Below are 6,919 nucleotides of genomic sequence, written 5' to 3'. Positions count from 1 at the left end.
AAATCAATTTTAACCTTATGTGTGATTTGATTTTAAAAATTTTATTTTAATTTACCCTTTATCAATAATATTATTTATTATTATTGGTAATAATTATTGATTTGAATTTATCATAATATTTATTATTAAACAAATTTTAAGACTCAAATTAAGTCTCATTTTTATTTTTATTTAGATAAAATTATTTTTATAAAAATTAATTTTAAATTTTAAAAAATAAATAACATAATTTTAAGTAAATGCACACACACACACACATTTATATTATGGTTTGATTTAAATTAAAACAAATTTTTAATTCTTTGTATTTACCTTAATTAAAACTTTTTAAAACTAATTTTTTTTTTTTTTTTTTAGGGGTTTGTTTAAATAATAATATTTATTATGTATGGGATAAAATATTTAGTTTTTAAATTTGAAATTATCTTTTAATTTTTTAACAGTTTATTTAAAATATTAAATAAACTAAATAATAATAATAATAAAAATAAATAAATTTTATACATTTAACTTTCTCTTATAATAATAATAGCAATAATAAATAATAATAATAAAAAGTCTTAATTTGTTTTATAATAAAACTTTTATAATGATATAAAAATATTAAGTAAAATTTTTTTTATATTTTTAAAAATGGCGAAACGTTTTGATGCAGCATCAAAAAAAAAAAAAAATCAGTTAAAACGTTATGGAAATATTATTAGTAATTTTTTACTTAAATTTAGATGGGTATCATAATGAGTAATAAATTTTTCAAAAAAGAAAAGTAATTTATTACTTAGAATTTGTTTTTTAAAAAAATATGAAATCGTAAACTTATTTTTGAATAACATAAAAAAAAAAAAAAAATCCGCATTCGTAGTAAAAAAAAAAAAAAAAAATTATTCAAGTTGAGAAAAAGAAAAGGGTGGTCCCTTCTTTGTTCGTGATTCATGGGAGGAGCTTCATAAAATTCCCTGTTAAAGAGGGAAGAAAAAACTTTTAAAAAAATAAATATTAGGGCTGAGCATGATTGGAAAGAGAACCAAGGAGGGTAGCATAATGCCACCCTCAACCCTCATCAGTCATCCTTCAATGGAGTTAAAGGAAAAAAAGGTTTCCAATTATCTGTTTTCCCCATTTTTAAAAATAATAATAATAATAATAATAGTAAATACATGATTTTACTATTTTACACTATCGAAAATACTTTTAATTTAAAAAAAAAAATTTCATTTTTAAGTAATAGAAAATTTCTATAAATTGAATTGAAATATTTAATTATGGAAATATGACGTCATTACAAGTAAAATTCTAAAAAACGTTACTCAGAATATAGAAAAAGTAAAAATTAAATCACAGAAATATAACATTAAATAAGTAAGAATAAGAAAAAATTTAATAATAATAATAATCAATTGAAATTAATAGAAAATTATATAATTATATATATTCATTAACTTTTTTTGACATTAATGTGGTCAAAGAGATGCATAATAATAATAATAATAATAATAAAATTTATTATTATTATCTATTTGTTTTATAAAAAAATTTTATTCACATAAATTTGATTAACTGCTTTAGATAATTTTTTTTTATATTTTTAATAAATTATTCGTTTAATAATTTTTTTTATTTTTATTAATTAATAAGATAAGGTACGGAAAAAAAAATAAAATTCAAGTCAATAAATTATGTTTTAAAATATATACAAAACATTATCATTATTCTTGAGTCTTTAAGAAAAAGACATTACAAATTTAGATATTTTTCCAATTAGAAAGAAAGAAAAGAAAAAGGAAAAAAAAAAATTGGGAAAAAGCTCCCCTAGATGATGAGCTTTTTCATTTTTAAATGTCTAGAGAATGAGACCCCTTTTTTTTTTTTAGACTTTTTACTAAGGGTTGCAAATAAGAAGCCTGGGGTAAATTTATACTCCCCAACACCCTCAACATCCTGCTTTCCATCAATTCTTTTCAATTTACTTTTTTTTTTTTTTTTTTTTAATTTCTTTGAAGGTTTCACCTTCTTCTTCTTTTTTTTCTTCTTCTGCTTCTTCGTTTATTAAACGAAAAAAAAAAAAAAAAATAGGGTGGAGGGTAAAAAATAAAAGAAGCGAACGAAATAAGGAAAAGTAATTTTAAGGGTTGAGGGAATCAAGGGTTTTTCATTTTTATTTTACTTTTTTTTCCCCCAATTTTCCCTTAAAATTCATTTGATAGAAAAAAAAAAAAATGTCTTGATATTAAAAAAAAAAGGAAGAAGGAAAAAAAAAAATGGCTGCGAAATTAAGAAGTTTTAATTCAGGTGTTGAAAATTTTAACTTTTTTTTTCTGTTAATAATAGAGTACATAAGTCTTGTCAATTATGAAATTATTAATTTGTTATTAATAAAATATTACATAACTCATAAAATATGTAAAAAAAAATTGTTTTTGTTGATTTAAATAGGGATTATTATAAAAAATTTATACATTTTCGACTAAAATTTATTATTAAAATTATTTAAAACTACGTCATCATAATTATTAAATAGGTACAAGATCACACACATACATAAAAAAAAATTTCATGCTTTGTTTAATAATTTATATATATTAAAAAACATAGAAAAAGAACAAAACGATAAAGTCTCAAAAGAAATAATAATAATTAATAACGTATCTTTTTGAATAGAAAAAAAAAAAAAAAAATACATACCGACTATTATTATTATTAAAAAGGGAAAAAAACAAAAAGGATGTCACTGAGAAATTTATAATTACAATATACCTTTGAACCTTTTCAATGAACACTCAAAAGGTTTTTTTTCTTTTTTTCTTTTGTTTCAAATTTTTTTTTTTTTTTTTCGCTTTAAAAAAAAAAAAATTATAAAAAAAAAAAAAAAAAAAGTTGAACAATTTAATTCACACGATACAATATGAAACCATTTTGGTTTGGGGATACCCCCTTCTTTCTTTCCTTTTTTTTTTTTTTTGGTAGAGAGACACCATCATTTTAACTTTCATCTAATTAACATACAAAAACTCCGTGAAACTGATTTTTGAATGAAGATGAACACACACAATAGAATGAATAAAAAAAATTAAAAAAATATTTTATTAACTGAAAAGGAAACTTTTTTTTTTGTTCCTTTTTTTTTTTCTTTTTGTTTTGTTTGGTTTTTTTTATGTAATATGACGAAACGATTCATAAATTCATTAACACAAAAGTTATGATGACATTGATTATTAAGTTATTTTGGCGGTAAAATATTATTTAAAAAAAAAAATTGAACGTTACCTTCCTTGTTTTACTGTTGTTGTTGTTGTTGTTGTTGTTGATAACGGTTTATTTTGTTTATATCGATAAACATTTAAAAATTTTTTTGTTTAAAAGTATAAAACACAATATGTTATAACAATTATCATTATTATCATCGTTATATTATAATTTATGCCCTTTCCTTACTAGGAAAAGACTCGACCTTTAACCTTTTAAACTTATTCATTCTATTATTTTTCAATTATTTTATAATAATAAAAAAAAATTTTTTTTTTTTTTTTTACGTATGCAATTTAAAAAATTTTTTGTTTTCCATAAAAAATATTATTATTATTATTAACTAATTTAAAATTATTTTTAAGTTTAAGTTTATTATTATTAAGTTACAAAATAATTCATTTGAATAAAAAAATATAAAACGAATCCTTTTTTTTTTTTAGATTTTACGGTTGTTGTTGTTGTTGTTAAATTATTTTCCTTTTTTTTTTATTATGAATGACCATCGGTTTGACCTTTTGTTGTTTAAATTAAAAGGTACGTTACATGCATATAAATTAGTAGGATTACTTAATATATTTATAAAAGAACGTTTTGCACCTGGTCATTCAAAAGGGTTAGAATATAATAGTATAGGAAAAAACGATTGCGACGTTGCTTTCCTAATTGAGTCCAACAAACGGACTGTAAACGTTGTTGCTTGACCCAACGGGTTATTATTATTATTATTATTATTATTATTTTTCTAAACGTTGTTTGTTAGTTTAAAAATATACTTTAAAGTGAAATGGTTGTTTTAAATTTAAAATTATTTTTTTTTTAATCTAAAATTTTCTTTTGTTTTTCTGTGTTTTTATCGATCGATTCATTTACGAAATGACAAAAAATTTCATGTTTATGAAAAAAAAAAAGTGTTAATTAATAAAATTTAAAAAAAATATAAGTTAAAAAAAAAGGTAAATATTAATAATCATATTTTTAACGGTTTTTATGATTTCAAAAAATCTATTGAATTGATTGATTTGTTTTCTCTAATTAAATAATTAATTTTTACACTTTTAGACGTAATTGTTTAAAAAAAAACATTCACACACACACACACACGCTATCGCGATACGTAAAAAACTTAGTAAAATAGTTGGTCTTAACCGAATCATAACAATTTTAATACTGAAAAACAAAAAAAAAAACATAAAATAAAAGACAAAAAAGTTTTTTTTTTTTTTTTGTTTTTTAAATTAAAATAATATAATAAAAGAACCATCTACCAAAAAAAAAAAAAAAAAAAAAAAAAAAAATTTTTTTTTATATGCTGTCAACAAGTTTTCAAACTAAATTGTAACCCCGCTGGTCCCTTTATGTAAGCCGTTAACCTTAAAAAACAATTGTTGGCCCAAGTTTCCCATCTCAATAAAACAAAAAGAACTTTTTGTATATAAAAAAAAAAAAAATGCATAATCTTTTATTTCTAAATTAAATTTTTGTTACGGTCTTCTTTTGTAAGGGTGGACCATCTACATCCCTTAAACCCAAAACTTAAAACTGGTTACTTTTTTTTTTTTTTCGCCGGTTCCTTACCTTTAAAGAGGATGAGGTTGTCATTGTTTCACACCTTTTATTTAATTTTTTTTTTTTTTTTTAATCGTTTTATTAAAATAATTTGGATACCTTTTGTGTTTAAATTCTTTTGTTTTATACATTTTTATAACAATTCTCTCTCTCTCTCTCTCTCTCTCATATATTCTCATTCATCGCCATGAGAAAAAACCCAAATGTTTTTTTGTCTATAAACGCTTCCTGCTACATAATAACGATTTTCTCTCACTCTCTCTCTCTCTCTCTCTTTTTATTATTATTATTGTTTTGTTATTAAAAAACAAAAAACAAAATTTTTTTAAATTATAATTTTCAGTTTAGTGATGGCATGAGATGAAATTTGTTATTTTATAAAAAGATTTTAAAAAAATTCTCTTCTAACACTATTATTATTATTATTATTAAGGTTTTAAAATAACATTATTTAATTATATTTTAATATTTATATTCTAGTATAATATTTATATTTTTTTTTTCCACACGTAAAAATAAAGTTTAAAACAAATTTATAATTTTTATTAGCCAATTAACAAAGTTATTAATTATTTATTATTTTAAAAATTTATGTATGTATGTATAAAGTTTTTATATAAGTAGTAGTAGTAGTTGTAGTTTTTTGAAGTAAAATATTATTAAAATTAGTTTAATAAATAATATTTTGTTATAATTTATTGTTTTACCGCGTTAATTATTATTATTATTATCATGTGTATAATAATTATCTTTCCACCGTTTAACGTCGTAAATTTGAAAATTAACAAAACAGCTGACATTTTTTTTTTTTTAATATACAAAAAAAAAAAAAGAAAAATCAGTCGGATGTATGGGGAGTAGGGGGGGGGAGTATTTATTTGCATTAAAATTTACATTAAAATTAAAATTAGAAAAAAAAGGGGGGATTCTAAAAAAAAAAAAAAAAAAGGAAATATAAAAAAAAAATCAAATGAAAAAAGTTTTCCATTTTCTTTTTTTCTTTTTCTTTTTTTTCATTTATTTGTTAATAAAATGCGCTTGCGTCAAACAAAATGGCTTCTTAAAAAAATTTTTTTCAAAATGAATTTTTCTAATGGTTGAAAAAAGTTTTTTCCCTTTGAAGAATTTTTTTTTTTTAAAGAATAATAATAATAATAATAATAATAATAATAATGATGCTTATTTTATTTTTTGCCTTTTAAATTAAAATTAAATATTTTTTTAGTTTTGCGTATCATTTTACGTTTGGAAAAAAAACATAATAATAATAATAATAATTATTAGTAATGATAAAATTTAAAATTTATTACTAACAAATAATTATTGAAAAGTTTTTTTTTATTTATTAATCACGACAATAATAATATTTACTCGCTTTTTTTTTATATAAAATAAAATTTATTTATGTAAATATTAAGAAAAATCAAAATAGAGGGGAAAAAAATAAAATTATTTTTAGAATTTTTAATTATATTAAAAAATTTATTTTAATGATAATTTTTAATAATAATTAACGACGATACATAAAGTTAAATTATTAAAAAAATATTTACGTTAATTTATAAATATTTAGCATACGAAACGAACAAAAAAATAAAAAACAATTAAATTTGTATTGATAATTTTGATAAGTTAGCAGAATAATTTAAAAAAAAAAAAAAACAAAGTTGTCAATGTTAATAACATTGTTGTTAATGTTATTAAAAAATTTTTTCCCATCATAAATAAATAAAATAAATTATATAGTTAATCGTAATACGTAATTAAAAGAAAAATTATGCAAAGCAATATTTAAAAAAAAAATTTCATTAAATGTTTTACTACCTCAGGTTTTGTTTTTTCTTTTTTTTTCTTGGTAGAATAAATATTACTATTAATAAAATTTTTTTATTAAATTTATTAAACAATAATAATATTATTATAAAAAGAAAACAAAAATTAATTTTAAAAAATCAAAGCAATTAAAATCCGTTCATTTTTTTAATTTAAAAATCGGCCATAGTTTTATGTTTTTGTATATTTTAGTGTTTGTACCTATTTCAGGTTTCAAATCGAATGTTTAAAAATGGAAATTCAAATTCGTTATGAATTTCTATGAAATTTTTTT

This window comes from Pediculus humanus, genomic scaffold (genome assembly GCF_000006295.1).
Source record: "Pediculus humanus corporis 1103172107730 genomic scaffold, whole genome shotgun sequence".
NCBI lineage: Eukaryota > Metazoa > Arthropoda > Insecta > Psocodea > Pediculidae > Pediculus > Pediculus humanus.
The sequence above is the reverse complement of the archived record's forward strand: the minus strand, read 5'-3'. Positions refer to the sequence as shown.